The sequence below is a fragment of the Lepisma saccharinum genome, chromosome 13, assembly GCF_977018435.1.
Source record: "Lepisma saccharinum chromosome 13, izLepSacc3.1, whole genome shotgun sequence".
Classification (NCBI taxonomy): Eukaryota; Metazoa; Arthropoda; class Insecta; order Zygentoma; family Lepismatidae; genus Lepisma; species Lepisma saccharinum.
The window spans coordinates 12061866-12087461 of NC_139241.1; the positions used below are offsets into that span (position 1 = coordinate 12061866).

At 39.1% G+C, this 25596-nt stretch overlaps 23 non-coding genes across 23 annotated transcripts; all 23 read right to left on the reverse strand.

Annotated features, from left to right (window-relative positions):
- Nucleotides 1-186: 186 nt before the first annotated feature.
- Nucleotides 187-258, reverse strand: TRNAE-UUC (transfer RNA glutamic acid (anticodon UUC)). The gene has a single exon. It is a non-coding gene; the product is annotated as a tRNA-Glu (tRNA).
- Nucleotides 259-622: 364 nt separating this feature from the next.
- On the reverse strand, nucleotides 623-694 carry TRNAQ-CUG (transfer RNA glutamine (anticodon CUG)). Its single transcript has one exon. It is a non-coding gene; the product is annotated as a tRNA-Gln (tRNA).
- A 1506-nt stretch (nucleotides 695-2200) lies between these two features.
- Nucleotides 2201-2272, reverse strand: TRNAE-CUC (transfer RNA glutamic acid (anticodon CUC)). The gene has a single exon. It is a non-coding gene; the product is annotated as a tRNA-Glu (tRNA).
- Nucleotides 2273-3522: 1250 nt separating this feature from the next.
- TRNAE-UUC (transfer RNA glutamic acid (anticodon UUC)) lies at nucleotides 3523-3594 on the reverse strand. Its single transcript has one exon. It is a non-coding gene; the product is annotated as a tRNA-Glu (tRNA).
- Nucleotides 3595-3958: 364 nt separating this feature from the next.
- Nucleotides 3959-4030, reverse strand: TRNAQ-CUG (transfer RNA glutamine (anticodon CUG)). The gene has a single exon. It is a non-coding gene; the product is annotated as a tRNA-Gln (tRNA).
- Nucleotides 4031-5536: 1506 nt separating this feature from the next.
- On the reverse strand, nucleotides 5537-5608 carry TRNAE-CUC (transfer RNA glutamic acid (anticodon CUC)). The gene has a single exon. It is a non-coding gene; the product is annotated as a tRNA-Glu (tRNA).
- Nucleotides 5609-6858: 1250 nt separating this feature from the next.
- TRNAE-UUC (transfer RNA glutamic acid (anticodon UUC)) lies at nucleotides 6859-6930 on the reverse strand. Its single transcript has one exon. It is a non-coding gene; the product is annotated as a tRNA-Glu (tRNA).
- A 364-nt stretch (nucleotides 6931-7294) lies between these two features.
- TRNAQ-CUG (transfer RNA glutamine (anticodon CUG)) lies at nucleotides 7295-7366 on the reverse strand. Its single transcript has one exon. It is a non-coding gene; the product is annotated as a tRNA-Gln (tRNA).
- A 1505-nt stretch (nucleotides 7367-8871) lies between these two features.
- Nucleotides 8872-8943, reverse strand: TRNAE-CUC (transfer RNA glutamic acid (anticodon CUC)). Its single transcript has one exon. It is a non-coding gene; the product is annotated as a tRNA-Glu (tRNA).
- Nucleotides 8944-10213: 1270 nt separating this feature from the next.
- On the reverse strand, nucleotides 10214-10285 carry TRNAE-UUC (transfer RNA glutamic acid (anticodon UUC)). The gene has a single exon. It is a non-coding gene; the product is annotated as a tRNA-Glu (tRNA).
- A 364-nt stretch (nucleotides 10286-10649) lies between these two features.
- On the reverse strand, nucleotides 10650-10721 carry TRNAQ-CUG (transfer RNA glutamine (anticodon CUG)). The gene has a single exon. It is a non-coding gene; the product is annotated as a tRNA-Gln (tRNA).
- Nucleotides 10722-12225: 1504 nt separating this feature from the next.
- TRNAE-CUC (transfer RNA glutamic acid (anticodon CUC)) lies at nucleotides 12226-12297 on the reverse strand. The gene has a single exon. It is a non-coding gene; the product is annotated as a tRNA-Glu (tRNA).
- A 1270-nt stretch (nucleotides 12298-13567) lies between these two features.
- Nucleotides 13568-13639, reverse strand: TRNAE-UUC (transfer RNA glutamic acid (anticodon UUC)). Its single transcript has one exon. It is a non-coding gene; the product is annotated as a tRNA-Glu (tRNA).
- Nucleotides 13640-14003: 364 nt separating this feature from the next.
- On the reverse strand, nucleotides 14004-14075 carry TRNAQ-CUG (transfer RNA glutamine (anticodon CUG)). Its single transcript has one exon. It is a non-coding gene; the product is annotated as a tRNA-Gln (tRNA).
- A 1504-nt stretch (nucleotides 14076-15579) lies between these two features.
- TRNAE-CUC (transfer RNA glutamic acid (anticodon CUC)) lies at nucleotides 15580-15651 on the reverse strand. Its single transcript has one exon. It is a non-coding gene; the product is annotated as a tRNA-Glu (tRNA).
- A 1271-nt stretch (nucleotides 15652-16922) lies between these two features.
- TRNAE-UUC (transfer RNA glutamic acid (anticodon UUC)) lies at nucleotides 16923-16994 on the reverse strand. The gene has a single exon. It is a non-coding gene; the product is annotated as a tRNA-Glu (tRNA).
- A 364-nt stretch (nucleotides 16995-17358) lies between these two features.
- TRNAQ-CUG (transfer RNA glutamine (anticodon CUG)) lies at nucleotides 17359-17430 on the reverse strand. Its single transcript has one exon. It is a non-coding gene; the product is annotated as a tRNA-Gln (tRNA).
- Nucleotides 17431-18936: 1506 nt separating this feature from the next.
- Nucleotides 18937-19008, reverse strand: TRNAE-CUC (transfer RNA glutamic acid (anticodon CUC)). The gene has a single exon. It is a non-coding gene; the product is annotated as a tRNA-Glu (tRNA).
- Nucleotides 19009-20278: 1270 nt separating this feature from the next.
- Nucleotides 20279-20350, reverse strand: TRNAE-UUC (transfer RNA glutamic acid (anticodon UUC)). The gene has a single exon. It is a non-coding gene; the product is annotated as a tRNA-Glu (tRNA).
- A 364-nt stretch (nucleotides 20351-20714) lies between these two features.
- Nucleotides 20715-20786, reverse strand: TRNAQ-CUG (transfer RNA glutamine (anticodon CUG)). Its single transcript has one exon. It is a non-coding gene; the product is annotated as a tRNA-Gln (tRNA).
- A 1504-nt stretch (nucleotides 20787-22290) lies between these two features.
- TRNAE-CUC (transfer RNA glutamic acid (anticodon CUC)) lies at nucleotides 22291-22362 on the reverse strand. Its single transcript has one exon. It is a non-coding gene; the product is annotated as a tRNA-Glu (tRNA).
- A 1271-nt stretch (nucleotides 22363-23633) lies between these two features.
- On the reverse strand, nucleotides 23634-23705 carry TRNAE-UUC (transfer RNA glutamic acid (anticodon UUC)). The gene has a single exon. It is a non-coding gene; the product is annotated as a tRNA-Glu (tRNA).
- A 364-nt stretch (nucleotides 23706-24069) lies between these two features.
- On the reverse strand, nucleotides 24070-24141 carry TRNAQ-CUG (transfer RNA glutamine (anticodon CUG)). Its single transcript has one exon. It is a non-coding gene; the product is annotated as a tRNA-Gln (tRNA).
- Between the last annotated feature and the right edge of the window lie 1455 nt (nucleotides 24142-25596).

Sequence of the window (25596 nt, forward strand, 5' to 3'; positions counted from 1 at the left end):
CGTAAATCTTGTTAGAGTACTCCTTCCCATCAACCATAAATTGATCAAAACCTACAGGTTGCTAGTGATTTGACAACGTCATCATGCGTGTTACCCCGGTACGAAGAAGGTTAGTTCATGCACATAGATATTGGTTGTTCAAGTCACTCCCATCTTTCTTTCGCTTTGGACGATTTAAAAGAATCTTTCCGACACCGGGAATCGAACCCGGGCCTCCTGGGTGAAAGCCAGGTATCCTAGCCACTAGACCATGCCGGAGATAATTAGGAAATATTTCGTTCTTCCAGACAACCAGTCTCCTTGAATTCCTTTCCAGATTTTAGACTCAAACAAAACAAGTGCCACTTCTCACACACGAGTCAAAACTAAGCGTGTAGAACAATCATTTCCGTAGCTTCGTAGCGTAAATCTGGAATAATTCTAAACATGTTGATCCATTCTACGGAAAACGTGGATGTTGTTTTTGATTTAACCCAAGCTGGTACTCAATAATTTTTCCTTCAAAAAATTTGGCGATCGTCAATTCAAATTCGTCGTCTGGCATCTGCAATGTATATGTTCCTAAATATAAACACCACTGCAGTTGCCAAAATAGAGAAAGTATCCAAAATATCACACGTAAAGGTCCCACCGAGATTTGAACTCGGATCGCTGGATTCAGAGTCCAGAGTGCTAACCGTTACACCATGGAACCCACAGTTTCTCACTTGCAAAATGATCTCCTTACAGGATATGTGCAAAAATCCTTCATGCGAACCTACATAAGAATCAATGTTGCCGCTAATTCGTCTTGCACCAAACACTAAATACATAATTTTTGGTTCCCTGATTGATTCATTTATTTTCTTTTACTTCGTGTCTTGAGCCTCTTGGCTAATTTGCGAAGATGGGGATGAGTGATGAAATAATGAAATTGATGAATGGACACCCACAAACAAACATGCCCGAGAGGGATTCGAAGTGGCAGCGCGATGTGATAAGCACTCAGCCACAGAGTCCAGCATAATTTTTTGTCCTTTCAGCACGAATTGAAGCTTTTCGAAATTGGATACGAAGTAAGGGAAATATGAAAAGCAACGAAAACAAAATCCGCCAAGGTTGTTTTAAATATTCCTAAACATTTAACTGTTATTTGCCAGTTAATTACGTTCGAAATTCCAGAATTACTAACGATATCCAGACTATCCCAAAAATCTCGAAAGCCTCTTCTGTAATTCCATGTCAAAAAACAATACATTTCTCGTTAGTGTTAAGTGATAGTTGATCATGTGTCTTGAGAATCGAAGTGACAGCATTGCTTTGATTCGTAGACAAAGATGGACATTTGCTGTGAAACACGTGTTCGTAAATATGATTGACATAAAATGAATTAGGAAGAGGGAATTTTTTTAATCTTCAAGAAACATTTTAATACGTAAACTTTTCACATGTTGGAGTGTAACGATTAGATGAGATACGTGGTCTGTTAGGAAAGTAATGAGACTGGCAACACTGTGCACGAACCGGCAACGCTGGTGCCCCCACCTTCACACGGCAGGTAGGTGAACGCTTGCAAGTTTCAACTTGCTGCAGTTGCTACACGATTGTTGAGAGCGTCTGACGTGAAGTTGTGTTTGTGAGGTGAATTACGAAAATAGACTGGCAAAGTTTTGACCAAAGTTGTGCCATCAAATTTTGTGTTAAGCTTGGCGAATCCGTTACTGTGACTTATGAAAAGTTCCAAAGGGCTTATGGAGAACATGCACTATCTAGCGCACAAGTGTTGAGATGGCACAAGTCCTTTTTAGAAGGCCGAGAACAAGTGAAAGAAGAACCTCGTGCGGGAAGACATTCAACCTCAAAAACGGATGTCAATGTGGAAAGAGTGAAGTCTCTTGTGCTGTCAGATCGTCGATTAACGGTGAGAATGATCAGTAGTGATTTAAATTTGAACGTGGAATGTTAACACAAGATATGGACATGAGTTCCACGGCCCCCCTTTGCTACCCCTTCCCGACGCCCATGCATTGCAATAGGAACTATGGACGCATTAGGAACACTTTCACCCGTGAAGTTATTCCTGGGTTAATATGAAAAATATTAATTTTTGTGAGAGTTAAAGGATACGAGACGTTATGTCCTCATTCAAATTCAAGATGTGCGGCTATCTATTTACGTTAGGTAAGTATCCTCCAAGTGACAAAGGATAAAAACTGCATCTTTCCGGCACCGGGAATCGAACCCGGGCCTCCTGGGTGAGAGCCAGGTATCCTAGCCACTAGACCATGCCGGAGGCCACGCACGTTACATTCAACAACCAAAACTATCAGGTTAGATTTCGTCTTTTTAGACCATCTAGTTTGGCAACATTAATCGTATCGACACCTGATTCTACGAATTCTCAGCAGTCTGAGTGGCAACAGGATATTTCACAATTTGGAATTGATTGATTATGAATTCATGTATCATTACTTTCTTCTTGCTTGTCAGCTTAGATGAACAATTATATTTTCCTATACAAGTTGAAAACATGCGGAAATTGAATTGTGTTTCGTATACGTTCATTACAAATTCGTAAATATCAATCGTCAGTCAAATTACGGTTATCACATTTTCCAAGTTACGCCAGCGTTATTTCATCTCATGTCACTGGATTCACTGACAAAGAAACTACTGTAACTATAAACTCACGAGAGCTAAGAACATTTTAAGTTTGAAATGCACTGTCGCTCAAAGTGAAGCAATCAATTGATTTATGTCGTTCTTAATCAGCACGAATTTAAGCTTTTCAAAATTGGGTACGAAGTAAGGGAAATATGAAAAGCAACGAAAACAAAATCCGCCAAGGTTGTTTTAAATATTCCTAAACATTTAACTGTTATTTGCCAGTTAATTACGTTAGAAATTCCAGAATTACTAACGATATCCAGACTATCCTAAAATCTCGAAAGCCTCTTCTGTAATTCCATGTCTAAAAACAATACATTTCTAGTTAGTGTTAAGTTATAGTTGATCATGTGTCTTGAGAATCGAAGTGACAGCATTGATTTGTTTCGTAGACAAAGATGGACCAACAACCCTTCATTTGCTGTGAAACACGTGTTCGTAAATATGATTGACATAAAAAGAATTTCCAAGGGGGAATTTATTTAATCTTCAAGAAACATTTTAATACGGAAACTGTTCACATGTTGGAGTGTAACGATTAGATGAGCACTTAATATCAGCAAACACGAGATGGACATCAAATACACCTAGTTGAGTTACCTGCTTATATCTGATAAAGTTGCGAGGAATACTGTAGGATCTAATAAACTATATTGTAGATTTTACGCAGCTCCAAGGTACACATTAAGTCGTAAATCTTGTTAGAGTACTCCTTCCCATCAACCATAAATTGATCAAAACCTACAGGTTGCTAGTGATTTGACAACGTCATCATGCGTGTTACCCCGGTACGAAGAAGGTTAGTTCATGCACATAGATATTGGTTGTTCAAGTCACTCCCATCTTTCTTTCGCTTTGGACGATTTAAAAGAATCTTTCCGACACCGGGAATCGAACCCGGGCCTCCTGGGTGAAAGCCAGGTATCCTAGCCACTAGACCATGCCGGAGATAATTAGGAAATATTTCGTTCTTCCAGACAACCAGTCTCCTTGAATTCCTTTCCAGATTTTAGACTCAAACAAAACAAGTGCCACTTCTCACACACGAGTCAAAACTAAGCGTGTAGAACAATCATTTCCGTAGCTTCGTAGCGTAAATCTGGAATAATTCTAAACATGTTGATCCATTCTACGGAAAACGTGGATGTTGTTTTTGATTTAACCCAAGCTGGTACTCAATAATTTTTCCTTCAAAAAATTTGGCGATCGTCAATTCAAATTCGTCGTCTGGCATCTGCAATGTATATGTTCCTAAATATAAACACCACTGCAGTTGCCAAAATAGAGAAAGTATCCAAAATATCACACGTAAAGGTCCCACCGAGATTTGAACTCGGATCGCTGGATTCAGAGTCCAGAGTGCTAACCGTTACACCATGGAACCCACAGTTTCTCACTTGCAAAATGATCTCCTTACAGGATATGTGCAAAAATCCTTCATGCGAACCTACATAAGAATCAATGTTGCCGCTAATTCGTCTTGCACCAAACACTAAATACATAATTTTTGGTTCCCTGATTGATTCATTTATTTTCTTTTACTTCGTGTCTTGAGCCTCTTGGCTAATTTGCGAAGATGGGGATGAGTGATGAAATAATGAAATTGATGAATGGACACCCACAAACAAACATGCCCGAGAGGGATTCGAAGTGGCAGCGCGATGTGATAAGCACTCAGCCACAGAGTCCTGCATAATTTTTTGTCCTTTCAGCACGAATTGAAGCTTTTCGAAATTGGATACGAAGTAAGGGAAATATGAAAAGCAACGAAAACAAAATCCGCCAAGGTTGTTTTAAATATTCCTAAACATTTAACTGTTATTTGCCAGTTAATTACGTTCGAAATTCCAGAATTACTAACGATATCCAGACTATCCCAAAAATCTCGAAAGCCTCTTCTGTAATTCCATGTCAAAAAACAATACATTTCTCGTTAGTGTTAAGTGATAGTTGATCATGTGTCTTGAGAATCGAAGTGACAGCATTGCTTTGATTCGTAGACAAAGATGGACATTTGCTGTGAAACACGTGTTCGTAAATATGATTGACATAAAATGAATTACCAAGAGGGAATTTTTTTAATCTTCAAGAAACATTTTAATACGTAAACTGTTCACATGTTGGAGTGTAACGATTAGATGAGATACGTGGTCTGTTAGGAAAGTAATGAGACTGGCAACACTGTGCACGAACCGGCAACGCTGGTGCCCCCACCTTCACACGGCAGGTAGGTGAACGCTTGCAAGTTTCAACTTGCTGCAGTTGCTACACGATTGTTGAGAGCGTCTGACGTGAAGTTGTGTTTGTGAGGTGAATTACGAAAATAGACTGGCAAAGATTTGACCAAAGTTGTGCCATCAAATTTTGTGTTAAGCTTGGCGAATCCGCTACTGTGACTTATGAAAAGTTCCAAAGGGCTTATGGAGAACATGCACTATCTAGCGCACAAGTGTTGAGATGGCACAAGTCCTTTTTAGAAGGCCGAGAACAAGTGAAAGAAGAACCTCGTGCGGGAAGACATTCAACCTCAAAAACGGATGTCAATGTGGAAAGAGTGAAGTCTCTTGTGCTGTCAGATCGTCGATTAACGGTGAGAATGATCAGTAGTGATTTAAATTTGAACGTGGAATGTTAACACAAGATATGGACATGAGTTCCACGGCCCCCCTTTGCTACCCCTTCCCGACGCCCATGCATTGCAATAGGAACTATGGACGCATTAGGAACACTTTCACCCGTGAAGTTATTCCTGGGTTAATATGAAAAATATTAATTTTTGTGAGAGTTAAAGGATACGAGACGTTATGTCCTCATTCAAATTCAAGATGTGCGGCTATCTATTTACGTTAGGTAAGTATCCTCCAAGTGACAAAGGATAAAAACTGCATCTTTCCGGCACCGGGAATCGAACCCGGGCCTCCTGGGTGAGAGCCAGGTATCCTAGCCACTAGACCATGCCGGAGGCCACGCACGTTACATTCAACAACCAAAACTATCAGGTTAGATTTCGTCTTTTTAGACCATCTAGTTTGGCAACATTAATCGTATCGACACCTGATTCTACGAATTCTCAGCAGTCTGAGTGGCAACAGGATATTTCACAATTTGGAATTGATTGATTATGAATTCATGTATCATTACTTTCTTCTTGCTTGTCAGCTTGGATGAACAATTATATTTTCCTATACAAGTTGAAAACATGCGGAAATTGAATTGTGTTTCGTATACGTTCATTACAAATTCGTAAATATCAATCGTCAGTCAAATTACGGTTATCACATTTTCCAAGTTACGCCAGCGTTATTTCATCTCATGTCACTGGATTCACTGACAAAGAAACTACTGTAACTATAAACTCACGAGAGCTAAGAACATTTTAAGTTTGAAATGCACTGTCGCTCAAAGTGAAGCAATCAATTGATTTATGTCGTTCTTAATCAGCACGAATTTAAGCTTTTCGAAATTGGGTACGAAGTAAGGGAAATATGAAAAGCAACGAAAACAAAATCCGCCAAGGTTGTTTTAAATATTCCTAAACATTTAACTGTTATTTGCCAGTTAATTACGTTAGAAATTCCAGAATTACTAACGATATCCAGACTATCCTAAAATCTCGAAAGCCTCTTCTGTAATTCCATGTCTAAAAACAATACATTTCTAGTTAGTGTTAATTTATAGTTGATCATGTGTCTTGAGAATCGAAGTGACAGCATTGCTTTGTTTCGTAGACAAAGATGGACCAACAACCCTTCATTTGCTGTGAAACACGTGTTCGTAAATATGATTGACATAAAAAGAATTTCCAAGGGGGAATTTATTTAATCTTCAAGAAACATTTTAATACGTAAACTGTTCACATGTTGGAGTGTAACGATTAGATGAGCACTTAATATCAGCAAACACGAGATGGACATCAAATACACCTAGTTGAGTTACCTGCTTATATCTGATAAAGTTGCGAGGAATACTGTAGGATCTAATAAACTATATTGTAGATTTTACGCAGCTCCAAGGTACACATTAAGTCGTAAATCTTGTTAGAGTACTCCTTCCCATCAACCATAAATTGATCAAAACCTACAGGTTGCTAGTGATTTGACAACGTCATCATGCGTGTTACCCCGGTACGAAGAAGGTGAGTTCATGCACATAGATATTGGTTGTTCAAGTCACTCCCATCTTTCTTTCGCTTTGGACGATTTAAAAGAATCTTTCCGACACCGGGAATCGAACCCGGGCCTCCTGGGTGAAAGCCAGGTATCCTAGCCACTAGACCATGCCGGAGATAATTAGGAAATATTTCGTTCTTCCAGACAACCAGTCTCCTTGAATTCCTTTCCAGATTTTAGACTCAAACAAAACAAGTGCCACTTCTCACACACGAGTCAAAACTAAGCGTGTAGAACAATCATTTCCGTAGCTTCGTAGCGTAAATCTGGAATAATTCTAAACATGTTGATCCATTCTACGGAAAACGTGGATGTTGTTTTTGATTTAACCCAAGCTGGTACTCAATAATTTTTCCTTCAAAAAATTTGGCGATCGTCAATTCAAATTCGTCGTCTGGCATCTGCAATGTATATGTTCCTAAATATAAACACCACTGCAGTTGCCAAAATAGAGAAAGTATCCAAAATATCACACGTAAAGGTCCCACCGAGATTTGAACTCGGATCGCTGGATTCAGAGTCCAGAGTGCTAACCGTTACACCATGGAACCCACAGTTTCTCACTTGCAAAATGATCTCCTTACAGGATATGTGCAAAAATCCTTCATGCGAACCTACATAAGAATCAATGTTGCCGCTAATTCGTCTTGCACCAAACACTAAATACATAATTTTTGGTTCCCTGATTGATTCATTTATTTTCTTTTACTTTGTGTCTTGAGCCTCTTGGCTAATTTGCGAAGATGGGGATGAGTGATGAAATAATGAAATTGATGAATGGACACCCACAAACAAACATGCCCGAGAGGGATTCGAAGTGGCAGCGCGATGTGATAAGCACTCAGCCACAGAGTCCAGCATAATTTTTTGTCCTTTCAGCACGAATTGAAGCTTTTCGAAATTGGATACGAAGTAAGGGAAATATGAAAAGCAACGAAAACAAAATCCGCCAAGGTTGTTTTAAATATTCCTAAACATTTAACTGTTATTTGCCAGTTAATTACGTTCGAAATTCCAGAATTACTAACGATATCCAGACTATCCCAAAAATCTCGAAAGCCTCTTCTGTAATTCCATGTCAAAAAACAATACATTTCTCGTTAGTGTTAAGTGATAGTTGATCATGTGTCTTGAGAATCGAAGTGACAGCATTGCTTTGATTCGTAGACAAAGATGGACATTTGCTGTGAAACACGTGTTCGTAAATATGATTGACATAAAATGAATTACCAAGAGGGAATTTTTTTAATCTTCAAGAAACATTTTAATACGTAAACTGTTCACATGTTGGAGTGTAACGATTAGATGAGATACGTGGTCTGTTAGGAAAGTAATGAGACTGGCAACACTGTGCACGAACCGGCAACGCTGGTGCCCCCACCTTCACACGGCAGGTAGGTGAACGCTTGCAAGTTTCAACTTGCTGCAGTTGCTACACGATTGTTGAGAGCGTCTGACGTGAAGTTGTGTTTGTGAGGTGAATTACGAAAATAGACTGGCAAAGGTTTGACCAAAGTTGTGCCATCAAATTTTGTGTTAAGCTTGGCGAATCCGCTACTGTGACTTATGAAAAGTTCCAAAGGGCTTATGGAGAACATGCACTATCTAGCGCACAAGTGTTGAGATGGCACAAGTCCTTTTTAGAAGGCCGAGAACAAGTGAAAGAAGAACCTCGTGCGGGAAGACATTCAACCTCAAAAACGGATGTCAATGTGGAAAGAGTGAAGTCTCTTGTGCTGTCAGATCGTCGATTAACGGTGACAATGATCAGTAGTGATTTAAATTTGAACGTGGAATGTTAACACAAGATATGGACATGAGTGCCACGGCCCCCCTTTGCTACCCCTTCCCGACGCCCGTGCATTGCAATAGGAACTATGGACGCATTAGGAACACTTTCACCCGTGAAGTTATTCCTGGTTAATATGAAAAATATTAATTTTTGTGAGAGTTAAAGGATACGAGACGTTATGTCCTCATTCAAATTCAAGATGTGCGGCTATCTATTTACGTTAGGTAAGTATCCTCCAAGTGACAAAGGATAAAAACTGCATCTTTCCGGCACCGGGAATCGAACCCGGGCCTCCTGGGTGAGAGCCAGGTATCCTAGCCACTAGACCATGCCGGAGGCCACGCACGTTACATTCAACAACCAAAACTATCAGGTTAGATTTCGTCTTTTTAGACCATCTAGTTTGGCAACATTAATCGTATCGACACCTGATTCTACGAATTCTCAGCAGTCTGAGTGGCAACAGGATATTTCACAATTTGGAATTGATTGATTATGAATTCATGTTTCATTGCCAAAGGAACGAAACGGTTACTTTCTTCTTGCTTGTCAGCTTGGATGAACAATTATATTTTCCTATACAAGTTGAAAACATGCGGAAATTGAATTGTGTTTCGTATACGTTCATTACAAATTCGTAAATATCAATCGTCAGTCAAATTACGGTTATCACATTTTCCAAGTTACGCCAGCGTTATTTCATCTCATGTCACTGGATTCACTGACAAAGAAACTACTGTAAATATAAACTCACGAGAGTTAAGAACATTTTAAGTTTGAAATGCACTGTCGCTCAAAGTGAAGCAATCAATTGATTTATGTCGTTCTTAATCAGCACGAATTTAAGCTTTTCGAAATTGGGTACGAAGTAAGGGAAATATGAAAAGGAAAGAAAACAAAATCCGCCAAGGTTGTTTTAAATATTCCTAAACATTTAACTGTTATTTGCCAGTTAATTACGTTAGAAATTCCAGAATTACTAACGATATCCAGACTATCCTAAAATCTCGAAAGCCTCTTCTGTAATTCCATGTCTAAAAACAATACATTTCTAGTTAGTGTTAAGTTATAGTTGATCATGTGTCTTGAGAATCGAAGTGACAGCATTGCTTTGTTTCGTAGACAAAGATGGACCAACAACCCTTCATTTGCTGTGAAACACGTGTTCGTAAATATGATTGACATAAAAAGAATTTCCAAGGGGGAATTTATTTAATCTTCAAGAAACATTTTAATACGTAAACTGTTCACATGTTGGAGTGTAACGATTAGATGAGCACTTAATATCAGCAAACACGAGATGGACATCAAATACACCTAGTTGAGTTACCTGCTTATATCTGATAAAGTTGCGAGGAATACTGTAGGATCTAATAAACTATATTGTAGATTTTACGCAGCTCCAAGGTACACATTAAGTCGTAAATCTTGTTAGAGTACTCCTTCCCATCAACCATAAATTGATCAAAACCTACAGGTTGCTAGTGATTTGACAACGTCATCATGCGTGTTACCCCGGTACGAAGAAGGTTAGTTCATGCACATAGATATTGGTTGTTCAAGTCATTCCCATCTTTCTTTCGCTGTGGACGATTTAAAAGAATCTTTCCGACACCGGGAATCGAACCCGGGCCTCCTGGGTGAAAGCCAGGTATCCTAGCCACTAGACCATGCCGGAGATAATTAGGAAATATTTCGTTCTTCCAGACAACCAGTCTCCTTGAATTCCTTTCCAGAATTTAGACTCAAACAAAACAAGTGCCACTTCTCACACACGAGTCAAAACTAAGCGTGTAGAACAATCATTTCCGTAGCTTCGTAGCGTAAATCTGGAATAATTCTAAACATGTTGATCCATTCTACGGAAAACGTGGATGTTGTTTTTGATTTAACCCAAGCTGGTACTCAATAATTTTTCCTTCAAAAAATTTGGCGATCGTCAATTCAAATTCGTCGTCTGGCATCTGCAATGTATATGTTCCTAAATATAAACACCACTGCAGTTGCCAAAATAGAGAAAGTATCCAAAATATCACACGTAAAGGTCCCACCGAGATTTGAACTCGGATCGCTGGATTCAGAGTCCAGAATGCTAACAGTTACACCATGGAACCCACAGTTTCTCACTTGCAAAATGATCTCCTTACAGGATATGTGCAAAAATCCTTCATGCGAACCTACATAAGAATCAATGTTGCCGCTAATTCGTCTTGCACCAAACACTAAATACATAATTTTTGGTTCCCTGATTGATTCATTTATTTTCTTTTACTTCGTGTCTTGAGCCTCTTGGCTAATTTGCGAAGATGGGGATGAGTGATGAAATAATGAAATTGATGAATGGACACCCACAAACAAACATGCCCGAGAGGGATTCGAAGTGGCAGCGCGATGTGATAAGCACTCAGCCACAGAGTCCAGCATAATTTTTTGTCCTTTCAGCACGAATTGAAGCTTTTCGAAATTGGATACGAAGTAAGGGAAATATGAAAAGCAACGAAAACAAAATCCGCCAAGGTTGTTTTAAATATTCCTAAACATTTAACTGTTATTTGCCAGTTAATTACGTTCGAAATTCCAGAATTACTAACGATATCCAGACTATCCCAAAAATCTCGAAAGCGTCTTCTGTAATTCCATGTCAAAAAACAATACATTTCTCGTTAGTGTTAAGTTATAGTTGATCATGTGTCTTGAGAATCGAAGTGACAGCATTGCTTTGATTCGTAGACAAAGATGGACATTTGCTGTGAAACACGTGTTCGTAAATATGATTGACATAAAATGAATTACCAAGAGGGAATTTTTTTAATCTTCAAGAAACATTTTAATACGTAAACTGTTCACATGTTGGAGTGTAACGATTAGATGAGATACGTGGTCTGTTAGGAAAGTAATGAGACTGGCAACACTGTGCACGAACCGGCAACGCTGGTGCCCCCACCTTCACACGGCAGGTAGGTGAACGCTTGCAAGTTTCAACTTGCTGCAGTTGCTACACGATTGTTGAGAGCGTCTGACGTGAAGTTGTGTTTGTGAGGTGAATTACGAAAATAGACTGGCAAAGGTTTGACCAAAGTTGTGCCATCAAATTTTGTGTTAAGCTTGGCGAATCCGCTACTGTGACTTATGAAAAGTTCCAAAGGGCTTATGGAGAACATGCACTATCTAGCGCACAAGTGTTGAGATGGCACAAGTCCTTTTTAGAAGGCCGAGAACAAGTGAAAGAAGAACCTCGTGCGGGAAGACATTCAACCTCAAAAACGGATGTCAATGTGGAAAGAGTGAAGTCTCTTGTGCTGTCAGATCGTCGATTAACGGTGAGAATGATCAGTAGTGATTTAAATTTGAACGTGGAATGTTAACACAAGATATGGACATGAGTGCCACGGCCCCCCTTTGCTACCCCTTCCCGACGCCCGTGCATTGCAATAGGAACTATGGACGCATTAGGAACACTTTCACCCGTGAAGTTATTCCTGGGTTAATATGAAAAATATTAATTTTTGCAAGTTAAAGGATACGAGACGTTATGTCCTCATTCAAATTCAAGATGTGCGGCTATCTATTTACGTTAGGTAAGTATCCTCCAAGTGACAAAGGATAAAAACTGCATCTTTCCGGCACCGGGAATCGAACCCGGGCCTCCTGGGTGAGAGCCAGGTATCCTAGCCACTAGACCATGCCGGAGGCCACGCACGTTACATTCAACAACCAAAACTATCAGGTTAGATTTCGTCTTTTTAGACCATCTAGTTTGGCAACATTAATCGTATCGACACCTGATTCTACGAATTCTCAGCAGTCTGAGTGGCAACAGGATATTTCACAATTTGGAATTGATTGATTATGAATTCATGTTTCATTGCCAAAGGAACGAAACGGTTACTTTCTTCTTGCTTGTCAGCTTGGATGAACAATTATATTTTCCTATACAAGTTGAAAACATGCGGAAATTGAATTGTGTTTCGTATACGTTCATTACAAATTCGTAAATATCAATCGTCAGTCAAATTACGGTTATCACATTTTCCAAGTTACGCCAGTGTTATTTCATCTCATGTCACTGGATTCACTGACAAAGAAACTACTGTAAATATAAACTCACGAGAGTTAAGAACATTTTAAGTTTGAAATGCACTGTCGCTCAAAGTGAAGCAATCAATTGATTTATGTCGTTCTTAATCAGCACGAATTTAAGCTTTTCGAAATTGGGTACGAAGTAAGGGAAATATGAAAAGGAAAGAAAACAAAATCCGCCAAGGTTGTTTTAAATATTCCTAAACATTTAACTGTTATTTGCCAGTTAATTACGTTAGAAATTCCTGAATTACTAACGATATCCAGACTATCCTAAAATCTCGAAAGCCTCTTCTGTAATTCCATGTCTAAAAACAATACATTTCTAGTTAGTGTTAAGTTATAGTTGATCATGTGTCTTGAGAATCGAAGTGACAGCATTGCTTTGTTTCGTAGACAAAGATGGACCAACAACCCTTCATTTGCTGTGAAACACGTGTTCGTAAATATGATTGACATAAAAAGAATTTCCAAGGGGGAATTTATTTAATCTTCAAGAAACATTTTAATACGTAAACTGTTCACATGTTGGAGTGTAACGATTAGATGAGCACTTAATATCAGCAAACACGAGATGGACATCAAATACACCTAGTTGAGTTACCTGCTTATATCTGATAAAGTTGCGAGGAATACTGTAGGATCTAATAAACTATATTGTAGATTTTACGCAGCTCCAAGGTACACATTAAGTCGTAAATCTTGTTAGAGTACTCCTTCCCATCAACCATAAATTGATCAAAACCTACAGGTTGCTAGTGATTTGACAACGTCATCATGCGTTTTACCCCGGTACGAAGAAGGTGAGTTCATGCACATAGATATTGGTTGTTCAAGTCACTCCCATCTTTCTTTCGCTGTGGACGATTTAAAAGAATCTTTCCGACACCGGGAATCGAACCCGGGCCTCCTGGGTGAAAGCCAGGTATCCTAGCCACTAGACCATGCCGGAGATAATTAGGAAATATTTCGTTCTTCCAGACAACCAGTCTCCTTGAATTCCTTTCCAGATTTTAGACTCAAACAAAACAAGTGCCACTTCTCACACACGAGTCAAAACTAAGCGTGTAAAACAATCATTTCCGTAGCTTCGTAGCGTAAATCTGGAATAATTCTAAACATGTTGATCCATTCTACGGAAAACGTGGATGTTGTTTTTGATTTAACCCAAGCTGGTACTCAATAATTTTTCCTTCAAAAAATTTGGCGATCGTCAATTCAAATTCGTCGTCTGGCATCTGCAATGTATATGTTCCTAAATATAAACACCACTGCAGTTGCCAAAATAGAGAAAGTATCCAAAATATCACACGTAAAGGTCCCACCGAGATTTGAACTCGGATCGCTGGATTCAGAGTCCAGAATGCTAACAGTTACACCATGGAACCCACAGTTTCTCACTTGCAAAATGATCTCCTTACAGGATATGTGCAAAAATCCTTCATGCGAACCTACATAAGAATCAATGTTGCCGCTAATTCGTCTTGCACCAAACACTAAATACATAATTTTTGGTTCCCTGATTGATTCATTTATTTTCTTTTACTTCGTGTCTTGAGCCTCTTGGCTAATTTGCGAAGATGGGGATGAGTGATGAAATAATGAAATTGATGAATGGACACCCACAAACAAACATGCCCGAGAGGGATTCGAAGTGGCAGCGCGATGTGATAAGCACTCAGCCACAGAGTCCAGCATAATTTTTTGTCCTTTCAGCACGAATTGAAGCTTTTCGAAATTGGATACGAAGTAAGGGAAATATGAAAAGCAACGAAAACAAAATCCGCCAAGGTTGTTTTAAATATTCCTAAACATTTAACTGTTATTTGCCAGTTAATTACGTTCGAAATTCCAGAATTACTAACGATATCCAGACTATCCCAAAAATCTCGAAAGCCTCTTCTGTAATTCCATGTCAAAAAACAATACATTTCTCGTTAGTGTTAAGTTATAGTTGATCATGTGTCTTGAGAATCGAAGTGACAGCATTGCTTTGATTCGTAGACAAAGATGGACATTTGCTGTGAAACACGTGTTCGTAAATATGATTGACATAAAATGAATTACCAAGAGGGAATTTTTTTAATCTTCAAGAAACATTTTAATACGTAAACTGTTCACATGTTGGAGTGTAACGATTAGATGAGATACGTGGTCTGTTAGGAAAGTAATGAGACTGGCAACACTGTGCACGAACCGGCAACGCTGGTGCCCCCACCTTCACACGGCAGGTAGGTGAACGCTTGCAAGTTTCAACTTGCTGCAGTTGCTACACGATTGTTGAGAGCGTCTGACGTGAAGTTGTGTTTGTGAGGTGAATTACGAAAATAGACTGGCAAAGGTTTGACCAAAGTTGTGCCATCAAATTTTGTGTTAAGCTTGGCGAATCCGCTACTGTGACTTATGAAAAGTTCCAAAGGGCTTATGGAGAACATGCACTATCTAGCGCACAAGTGTTGAGATGGCACAAGTCCTTTTTAGAAGGCCGAGAACAAGTGAAAGAAGAACCTCGTGCGGGAAGACATTCAACCTCAAAAACGGATGTCAATGTGGAAAGAGTGAAGTCTCTTGTGCTGTCAGATCGTCGATTAACGGTGAGAATGATCAGTAGTGATTTAAATTTGAACGTGGAATGTTAACACAAGATATGGACATGAGTGCCACGGCCCCCCTTTGCTACCCCTTCCCGACGCCCATGCATTGCAATAGGAACTATGGACGCATTAGGAACACTTTCACCCGTGAAGTTATTCCTGGGTTAATATGAAAAATATTAATTTTTGCAAGTTAAAGGATACGAGACGTTATGTCCTCATTCAAATTCAAGATGTGCGGCTATCTATTTACGTTAGGTAAGTATCCTCCAAGTGACAAAGGATAAAAACTGCATCTTTCCGGCACCGGGAATCGAACCCGGGCCTCCTGGGTGAGAGCCAGGTATCCTAGCCACTAGACCATGCCGGAGGCCACGCACGTTACATTCAACAACCAAAACTATCAGGTTAGATTTCGTCTTTTTAGACCATCTAGTTTGGCAACATTAATCGTATCGACACCTGATTCTACGAATTCTCAGCAGTCTGAGTGGCAACAGGATATTTCACAATTTGGAATTGATTGATTATGAATTCATGTTTCATTGCCAAAGAAACGAAACGGTTACTTTCTTCTTGCTTGTCAGCTTGGATGAACAATTATATTTTCCTATACAAGTTGAAAACATGCGGAAATTGAATTGTGTTTCGTATACGTTCATTACAAATTCGTAAATATCAATCGTCAGTCAAATTACGGTTATCACATTTTCCAAGTTACGCCAGTGTTATTTCATCTCATGTCACTGGATTCACTGACAAAGAAACTACTGTAAATATAAACTCACGAGAGTTAAGAACATTTTAAGTTTGAAATGCACTGTCGCTCAAAGTGAAGCAATCAATTGATTTATGTCGTTCTTAATCAGCACGAATTTAAGCTTTTCGAAATTGGGTACGAAGTAAGGGAAATATGAAAAGGAAAGAAAACAAAATCCGCCAAGGTTGTTTTAAATATTCCTAAACATTTAACTGTTATTTGCCAGTTAATTACGTTAGAAATTCCAGAATTACTAACGATATCCAGACTATCCTAAAATCTCGAAAGCCTCTTCTGTAATTCCATGTCTAAAAACAATACATTTCTAGTTAGTGTTAAGTTATAGTTGATCATGTGTCTTGAGAATCGAAGTGACAGCATTGCTTTGTTTCGTAGACAAAGATGGACCAACAACCCTTCATTTGCTGTGAAACACGTGTTCGTAAATATGATTGACATAAAAAGAATTTCCAAGGGGGAATTTATTTAATCTTCAAGAAACATTTTAATACGTAAACTGTTCACATGTTGGAGTGTAACGATTAGATGAGCACTTAATATCAGCAAACACGAGATGGACATCAAATACACCTAGTTGAGTTACCTGCTTATATCTGATAAAGTTGCGAGGAATACTGTAGGATCTAATAAACTATATTGTAGATTTTACGCAGCTCCAAGGTACACATTAAGTCGTAAATCTTTTTTAGAGTACTCCTTCCCATCAACCATAAATTGATCAAAACCTACAGGTTGCTAGTGATTTGACAACGTCATCATGCGTGTTACCCCGGTACGAAGAAGGTTAGTTCATGCACATAGATATTGGTTGTTCAAGTCATTCCCATCTTTCTTTCGCTGTGGACGATTTAAAAGAATCTTTCCGACACCGGGAATCGAACCCGGGCCTCCTGGGTGAAAGCCAGGTATCCTAGCCACTAGACCATGCCGGAGATAATTAGGAAATATTTCGTTCTTCCAGACAACCAGTCTCCTTGAATTCCTTTCCAGAATTTAGACTCAAACAAAACAAGTGCCACTTCTCACACACGAGTCAAAACTAAGCGTGTAGAACAATCATTTCCGTAGCTTCGTAGCGTAAATCTGGAATAATTCTAAACATGTTGATCCATTCTACGGAAAACGTGGATGTTGTTTTTGATTTAACCCAAGCTGGTACTCAATAATTTTTCCTTCAAAAAATTTGGCGATCGTCAATTCAAATTCGTCGTCTGGCATCTGCAATGTATATGTTCCTAAATATAAACACCACTGCAGTTGCCAAAATAGAGAAAGTATCCAAAATATCACACGTAAAGGTCCCACCGAGATTTGAACTCGGATCGCTGGATTCAGAGTCCAGAATGCTAACCGTTACACCATGGAACCCACAGTTTCTCACTTGCAAAATGATCTCCTTACAGGATATGTGCAAAAATCCTTCATGCGAACCTACATAAGAATCAATGTTGCCGCTAATTCGTCTTGCACCAAACACTAAATACATAATTTTTGGTTCCCTGATTGATTCATTTATTTTCTTTTACTTCGTGTCTTGAGCCTCTTGGCTAATTTGCGAAGATGGGGATGAGTGATGAAATAATGAAATTGATGAATGGACACCCACAAACAAACATGCCCGAGAGGGATTCGAAGTGGCAGCGCGATGTGATAAGCACTCAGCCACAGAGTCCAGCATAATTTTTTGTCCTTTCAGCACGAATTGAAGCTTTTCGAAATTGGATACGAAGTAAGGGAAATATGAAAAGCAACGAAAACAAAATCCGCCAAGGTTGTTTTAAATATTCCTAAACATTTAACTGTTATTTGCCAGTTAATTACGTTCGAAATTCCAGAATTACTAACGATATCCAGACTATCCCAAAAATCTCGAAAGCCTCTTCTGTAATTCCATGTCAAAAAACAATACATTTCTCGTTAGTGTTAAGTTATAGTTGATCATGTGTCTTGAGAATCGAAGTGACAGCATTGCTTTGATTCGTAGACAAAGATGGACATTTGCTGTGAAACACGTGTTCGTAAATATGATTGACATAAAATGAATTACCAAGAGGGAATTTTTTTAATCTTCAAGAAACATTTTAATACGTAAACTTTTCACATGTTGGAGTGTAACGATTAGATGAGATACGTGGTCTGTTAGGAAAGTAATGAGACTGGCAACACTGTGCACGAACCGGCAACGCTGGTGCCCCCACCTTCACACGGCAGGTAGGTGAACGCTTGCAAGTTTCAACTTGCTGCAGTTGCTACACGATTGTTGAGAGCGTCTGACGTGAAGTTGTGTTTGTGAGGTGAATTACGAAAATAGACTGGCAAAGTTTTGACCAAAGTTGTGCCATCAAATTTTGTGTTAAGCTTGGCGAATCCGCTACTGTGACTTATGAAAAGTTCCAAAGGGCTTATGGAGAACATGCACTATCTAGCGCACAAGTGTTGAGATGGCACAAGTCCTTTTTAGAAGGCCGAGAACAAGTGAAAGAAGAACCTCGTGCGGGAAGACATTCAACCTCAAAAACGGATGTCAATGTGGAAAGAGTGAAGTCTCTTGTGCTGTCAGATCGTCGATTAACGGTGAGAATGATCAGTAGTGATTTAAATTTGAACGTGGAATGTTAACACAAGATATGGACATGAGTTCCACGGCCCCCCTTTGCTACCCCTTCCCGACGCCCATGCATTGCAATAGGAACTATGGACGAATTAGGAACACTTTCACCCGTGAAGTTATTCCTGGGTTAATATGAAAAATATTAATTTTTGTGAGAGTTAAAGGATACGAGACGTTATGTCCTCATTCAAATTCAAGATGTGCGGCTATCTATTTACGTTAGGTAAGTATCCTCCAAGTGACAAAGGATAAAAACTGCATCTTTCCGGCACCGGGAATCGAACCCGGGCCTCCTGGGTGAGAGCCAGGTATCCTAGCCACTAGACCATGCCGGAGGCCACGCACGTTACATTCAACAACCAAAACTATCAGGTTAGATTTCGTCTTTTTAGACCATCTAGTTTGGCAACATTAATCGTATCGACACCTGATTCTACGAATTCTCAGCAGTCTGAGTGGCAACAGGATATTTCACAATTTGGAATTGATTGATTATGAATTCATGTTTCATTGCCAAAGGAACGAAACGGTTACTTTCTTCTTGCTTGTCAGCTTGGATGAACAATTATATTTTCCTATACAAGTTGAAAACATGCGGAAATTGAATTGTGTTTCGTATACGTTCATTACAAATTCGTAAATATCAATCGTCAGTCAAATTACGGTTATCACATTTTCCAAGTTACGCCAGCGTTATTTCATCTCATGTCACTGGATTCACTGACAAAGAAACTACTGTAAATATAAACTCACGAGAGTTAAGAACATTTTAAGTTTGAAATGCACTGTCGCTCAAAGTGAAGCAATCAATTGATTTATGTCGTTCTTAATCAGCACGAATTTAAGCTTTTCGAAATTGGGTACGAAGTAAGGGAAATATGAAAAGGAAAGAAAACAAAATCCGCCAAGGTTGTTTTAAATATTCCTAAACATTTAACTGTTATTTGCCAGTTAATTACGTTAGAAATTCCAGAATTACTAACGATATCCAGACTATCCTAAAATCTCGAAAGCCTCTTCTGTAATTCCATGTCTAAAAACAATACATTTCTAGTTAGTGTTAAGTTATAGTTGATCATGTGTCTTGAGAATCGAAGTGACAGCATTGCTTTGTTTCGTAGACAAAGATGGACCAACAACCCTTCATTTGCTGTGAAACACGTGTTCGTAAATATGATTGACATAAAAAGAATTTCCAAGGGGGAATTTATTTAATCTTCAAGAAACATTTTAATACGTAAACTGTTCACATGTTGGAGTGTAACGATTAGATGAGCACTTAATATCAGCAAACACGAGATGGACATCAAATACACCTAGTTGAGTTACCTGCTTATATCTGATAAAGTTGCGAGGAATACTGTAGGATCTAATAAACTATATTGTAGATTTTACGCAGCTCCAAGGTACACATTAAGTCGTAAATCTTGTTAGAGTACTCCTTCCCATCAACCATAAATTGATCAAAACCTACAGGTTGCTAGTGATTTGACAACGTCATCATGCGTGTTACCCCGGTACGAAGAAGGTGAGTTCATGCACATAGATATTGGTTGTTCAAGTCACTCCCATCTTTCTTTCGCTGTGGACGATTTAAAAGAATCTTTCCGACACCGGGAATCGAACCCGGGCCTCCTGGGTGAAAGCCAGGTATCCTAGCCACTAGACCATGCCGGAGATAATTAGGAAATATTTCGTTCTTCCAGACAACCAGTCTCCTTGAATTCCTTTCCAGATTTTAGACTCAAACAAAACAAGTGCCACTTCTCACACACGAGTCAAAACTAAGCGTGTAGAACAATCATTTCCGTAGCTTCGTAGCGTAAATCTGGAATAATTCTAAACATGTTGATCCATTCTACGGAAAACGTGGATGTTGTTTTTGATTTAACCCAAGCTGGTACTCAATAATTTTTCCTTCAAAAAATTTGGCGATCGTCAATTCAAATTCGTCGTCTGGCATCTGCAATGTATATGTTCCTAAATATAAACACCACTGCAGTTGCCAAAATAGAGAAAGTATCCAAAATATCACACGTAAAGGTCCCACCGAGATTTGAACTCGGATCGCTGGATTCAGAGTCCAGAGTGCTAACCGTTACACCATGGAACCCACAGTTTCTCACTTGCAAAATGATCTCCTTACAGGATATGTGCAAAAATCCTTCATGCGAACCTACATAAGAATCAATGTTGCCGCTAATTCGTCTTGCACCAAACACTAAATACATAATTTTTGGTTCCCTGATTGATTCATTTATTTTCTTTTACTTCGTGTCTTGAGCCTCTTGGCTAATTTGCGAAGATGGGGATGAGTGATGAAATAATGAAATTGATGAATGGACACCCACAAACAAACATGCCCGAGAGGGATTCGAAGTGGCAGCGCGATGTGATAAGCACTCAGCCACAGAGTCCAGCATAATTTTTTGTCCTTTCAGCACGAATTGAAGCTTTTCGAAATTGGATACGAAGTAAGGGAAATATGAAAAGCAACGAAAACAAAATCCGCCAAGGTTGTTTTAAATATTCCTAAACATTTAACTGTTATTTGCCAGTTAATTACGTTCGAAATTCCAGAATTACTAACGATATCCAGACTATCCCAAAAATCTCGAAAGCCTCTTCTGTAATTCCATGTCAAAAAACAATACATTTCTCGTTAGTGTTAAGTTATAGTTGATCATGTGTCTTGAGAATCGAAGTGACAGCATTGCTTTGATTCGTAGACAAAGATGGACATTTGCTGTGAAACACGTGTTCGTAAATATGATTGACATAAAATGAATTAGCAAGAGGGATTTTTTTTAATCTTCAAGAAACATTTTAATACGTAAACTGTTCTCATGTTGGAGTGTAACGATTAGATGAGATACGTGGTCTGTTAGGAAAGTAATGAGACTGGCAACACTGTGCACGAACCGGCAACGCTGGTGCCCCCACCTTCACACGGCAGGTAGGTGAACGCTTGCAAGTTTCAACTTGCTGCAGTTGCTACACGATTGTTGAGAGCGTCTGACGTGAAGTTGTGTTTGTGAGGTGAAATACGAAAATAGACTGGCAAAGGTTTGACCAAAGTTGTGCCATCAAATTTTGTGTTAAGCTTGGCGAATCCGCTACTGTGACTTATGAAAAGTTCCAAAGGTCTTATGGAGAACATGCACTATCTAGCGCACAAGTGTTGAGATGGCACAAGTCCTTTTTAGAAGGCCGAGAACAAGTGAAAGAAGAACCTCGTGCGGGACGAAATTCAACCTCAAAAACGGATGTCAATGTGGAAAGAGTGAAGTCTCTTGTGCTATCAGATCGTCGATTAACGGTGAGAATGATCAGTAGTGATTTAAATTTTTTCGTGGAATGTTAACACAATATATGGACATGAGTGCCACGGCCCCCCTTTGCTACCCCTTCCCGACGCCCGTGCATTGCAATAGGAACTATGGACGCATTAGGAACACTTTCACCCGTGAAGTTATTCCTGGGTTAATATGAAAAATATTAATTTTTGCAAGTTAAAGGATACGAGACGTTATGTCCTCATTCAAATTCAAGATGTGCGGCTATCTATTTACGTTAGGTAAGTATCCTCCAAGTGACAAAGGATAAAAACTGCATCTTTCCGGCACCGGGAATCGAACCCGGGCCTCCTGGGTGAGAGCCAGGTATCCTAGCCACTAGACCATGCCGGAGGCCACGCACGTTACATTCAACAACCAAAACTATCAGGTTAGATTTCGTCTTTTTAGACCATCTAGTTTGGCAACATTAATCGTATCGACACCTGATTCTACGAATTCTCAGCAGTCTGAGTGGCAACAGGATATTTCACAATTTGGAATTGATTGATTATGAATTCATGTTTCATTGCCAAAGGAACGAAACGGTTACTTTCTTCTTGCTTGTCTGCTTGGATGAACAATTATATTTTCCTATACAAGTTGAAAACATGCGGAAATTGAATTGTGTTTCGTATACGTTCATTACAAATTCGTAAATATCAATCGTCAGTCAAATTACGGTTATCACATTTTCCAAGTTACGCCAGCGTTATTTCATCTCATGTCACTGGATTCACTGACAAAGAAACTACTGTAACTATAAACTCACGAGAGTTAAGAACATTTTAAGTTTGAAATGCACTGTCGCTCAAAGTGAAGCAATCAATTGATTTATGTCGTTCTTAATCAGCACGAATTTAAGCTTTTCGAAATTGGGTACGAAGTAAGGGAAATATGAAAAGCAACGAAAACAAAATCCGCCAAGGTTGTTTTAAATATTCCTAAACATTTAACTGTTATTTGCCAGTTAATTACGTTAGAAATTCCAGAATTACTAACGATATCCAGACTATCCTAAAATCTCGAAAGCCTCTTCTGTAATTCCATGTCTAAAAACAATACATTTCTAGTTAGTGTTAAGTTATAGTTGATCATGTGTCTTGAGAATCGAAGTGACAGCATTGCTTTGTTTCGTAGACAAAGATGGACCAACAACCCTTCATTTGCTGTGAAACACGTGTTCGTAAATATGATTGACATAAAAAGAATTTCCAAGGGGGAATTTATTTAATCTTCAAGAAACATTTTAATACGTAAACTGTTCACATGTTGGGAGTGTAACGATTAGATGAGCACTTAATATCAGCAAACACGAGATGGACATCAAATACACCTAGTTGAGTTACCTGCTTATATCTGATAAAGTTGCGAGGAATACTGTAGGATCTAATAAACTATATTGTAGATTTTACGCAGCTCCAAGGTACACATTAAGTCGTAAATCTTGTTAGAGTACTCCTTCCCATCAACCATAAATTGATCAAAACCTACAGGTTGCTAGTGATTTGACAACGTCATCATGCGTGTTACCCCGGTACGAAGAAGGTGAGTTCATGCACATAGATATTGGTTGTTCAAGTCACTCCCATCTTTCTTTCGCTGTGGACGATTTAAAAGAATCTTTCCGACACCGGGAATCGAACCCGGGCCTCCTGGGTGAAAGCCAGGTATCCTAGCCACTAGACCATGCCGGAGATAATTAGGAAATATTTCGTTCTTCCAGACAACCAGTCTCCTTGAATTCCTTTCCAGATTTTAGACTCAAACAAAACAAGTGCCACTTCTCACACACGAGTCAAAACTAAGCGTGTAGAACAATCATTTCCGTAGCTTCCTAGCGTAAATCTGGAATAATTCTAAACATGTTGATCCATTCTACGGAAAACGTGGATGTTGTTTTTGATTTAACCCAAGCTGGTACTCAATAATTTTTCCTTCAAAAAATTTGGCGATCGTCAATTCAAATTCGTCGTCTGGCATCTGCAATGTATATGTTCCTAAATATAAACACCACTGCAGTTGCCAAAATAGAGAAAGTATCCAAAATATCACACGTAAAGGTCCCACCGAGATTTGAACTCGGATCGCTGGATTCAGAGTCCAGAGTGCTAACCGTTACACCATGGAACCCACAGTTTCTCACTTGCAAAATGATCTCCTTACAGGATATGTGCAAAAATCCTTCATGCGAACCTACATAAGAATCAATGTTGCCGCTAATTCGTCTTGCACCAAACACTAAATACATAATTTTTGGTTCCCTGATTGATTCATTTATTTTCTTTTACTTCGTGTCTTGAGCCTCTTGGCTAATTTGCGAAGATGGGGATGAGTGATGAAATAATGAAATTGATGAATGGACACCCACAAACAAACATGCCCGAGAGGGATTCGAAGTGGCAGCGCGATGTGATAAGCACTCAGCCACAGAGTCCAGCATAATTTTTTGTCCTTTCAGCACGAATTGAAGCTTTTCGAAATTGGATACGAAGTAAGGGAAATATGAAAAGCAACGAAAACAAAATCCGCCAAGGTTGTTTTAAATATTCCTAAACATTTAACTGTTATTTGCCAGTTAATTACGTTCGAAATTCCAGAATTACTAACGATATCCAGACTATCCCAAAAATCTCGAAAGCCTCTTCTGTAATTCCATGTCAAAAAACAATACATTTCTCGTTAGTGTTAAGTGATAGTTGATCATGTGTCTTGAGAATCGAAGTGACAGCATTGCTTTGATTCGTAGACAAAGATGGACATTTGCTGTGAAACACGTGTTCGTAAATATGATTGACATAAAATGAATTACCAAGAGGGAATTTTTTTAATCTTCAAGAAACATTTTAATACGTAAACTGTTCACATGTTGGAGTGTAACGATTAGATGAGATACGTGGTCTGTTAGGAAAGTAATGAGACTGGCAACACTGTGCACGAACCGGCAACGCTGGTGCCCCCACCTTCACACGGCAGGTAGGTGAACGCTTGCAAGTTTCAACTTGCTGCAGTTGCTACACGATTGTTGAGAGCGTCTGACGTGAAGTTGTGTTTGTGAGGTGAATTACGAAAATAGACTGGCAAAGGTTTGACCAAAGTTGTGCCATCAAATTTTGTGTTAAGCTTGGCGAATCCGCTACTGTGACTTATGAAAAGTTCCAAAGGGCTTATGGAGAACATGCACTATCTAGCGCACAAGTGTTGAGATGGCACAAGTCCTTTTTAGAAGGCCGAGAACAAGTGAAAGAAGAACCTCGTGCGGGAAGACATTCAACCTCAAAAACGGATGTCAATGTGGAAAGAGTGAAGTCTCTTGTGCTGTCAGATCGTCGATTAACGGTGAGAATGATCAGTAGTGATTTAAATTTGAACGTGGAATGTTAACACAAGATATGGACATGAGTTCCACGGCCCCCCTTTGCTACCCCTTCCCGACGCCCATGCATTGCAATAGGAACTATGGACGCATTAGGAACACTTTCACCCGTGAAGTTATTCCTGGGTTAATATGAAAAATATTAATTTTTGTGAGAGTTAAAGGATACGAGACGTTATGTCCTCATTCAAATTCAAGATGTGCGGCTATCT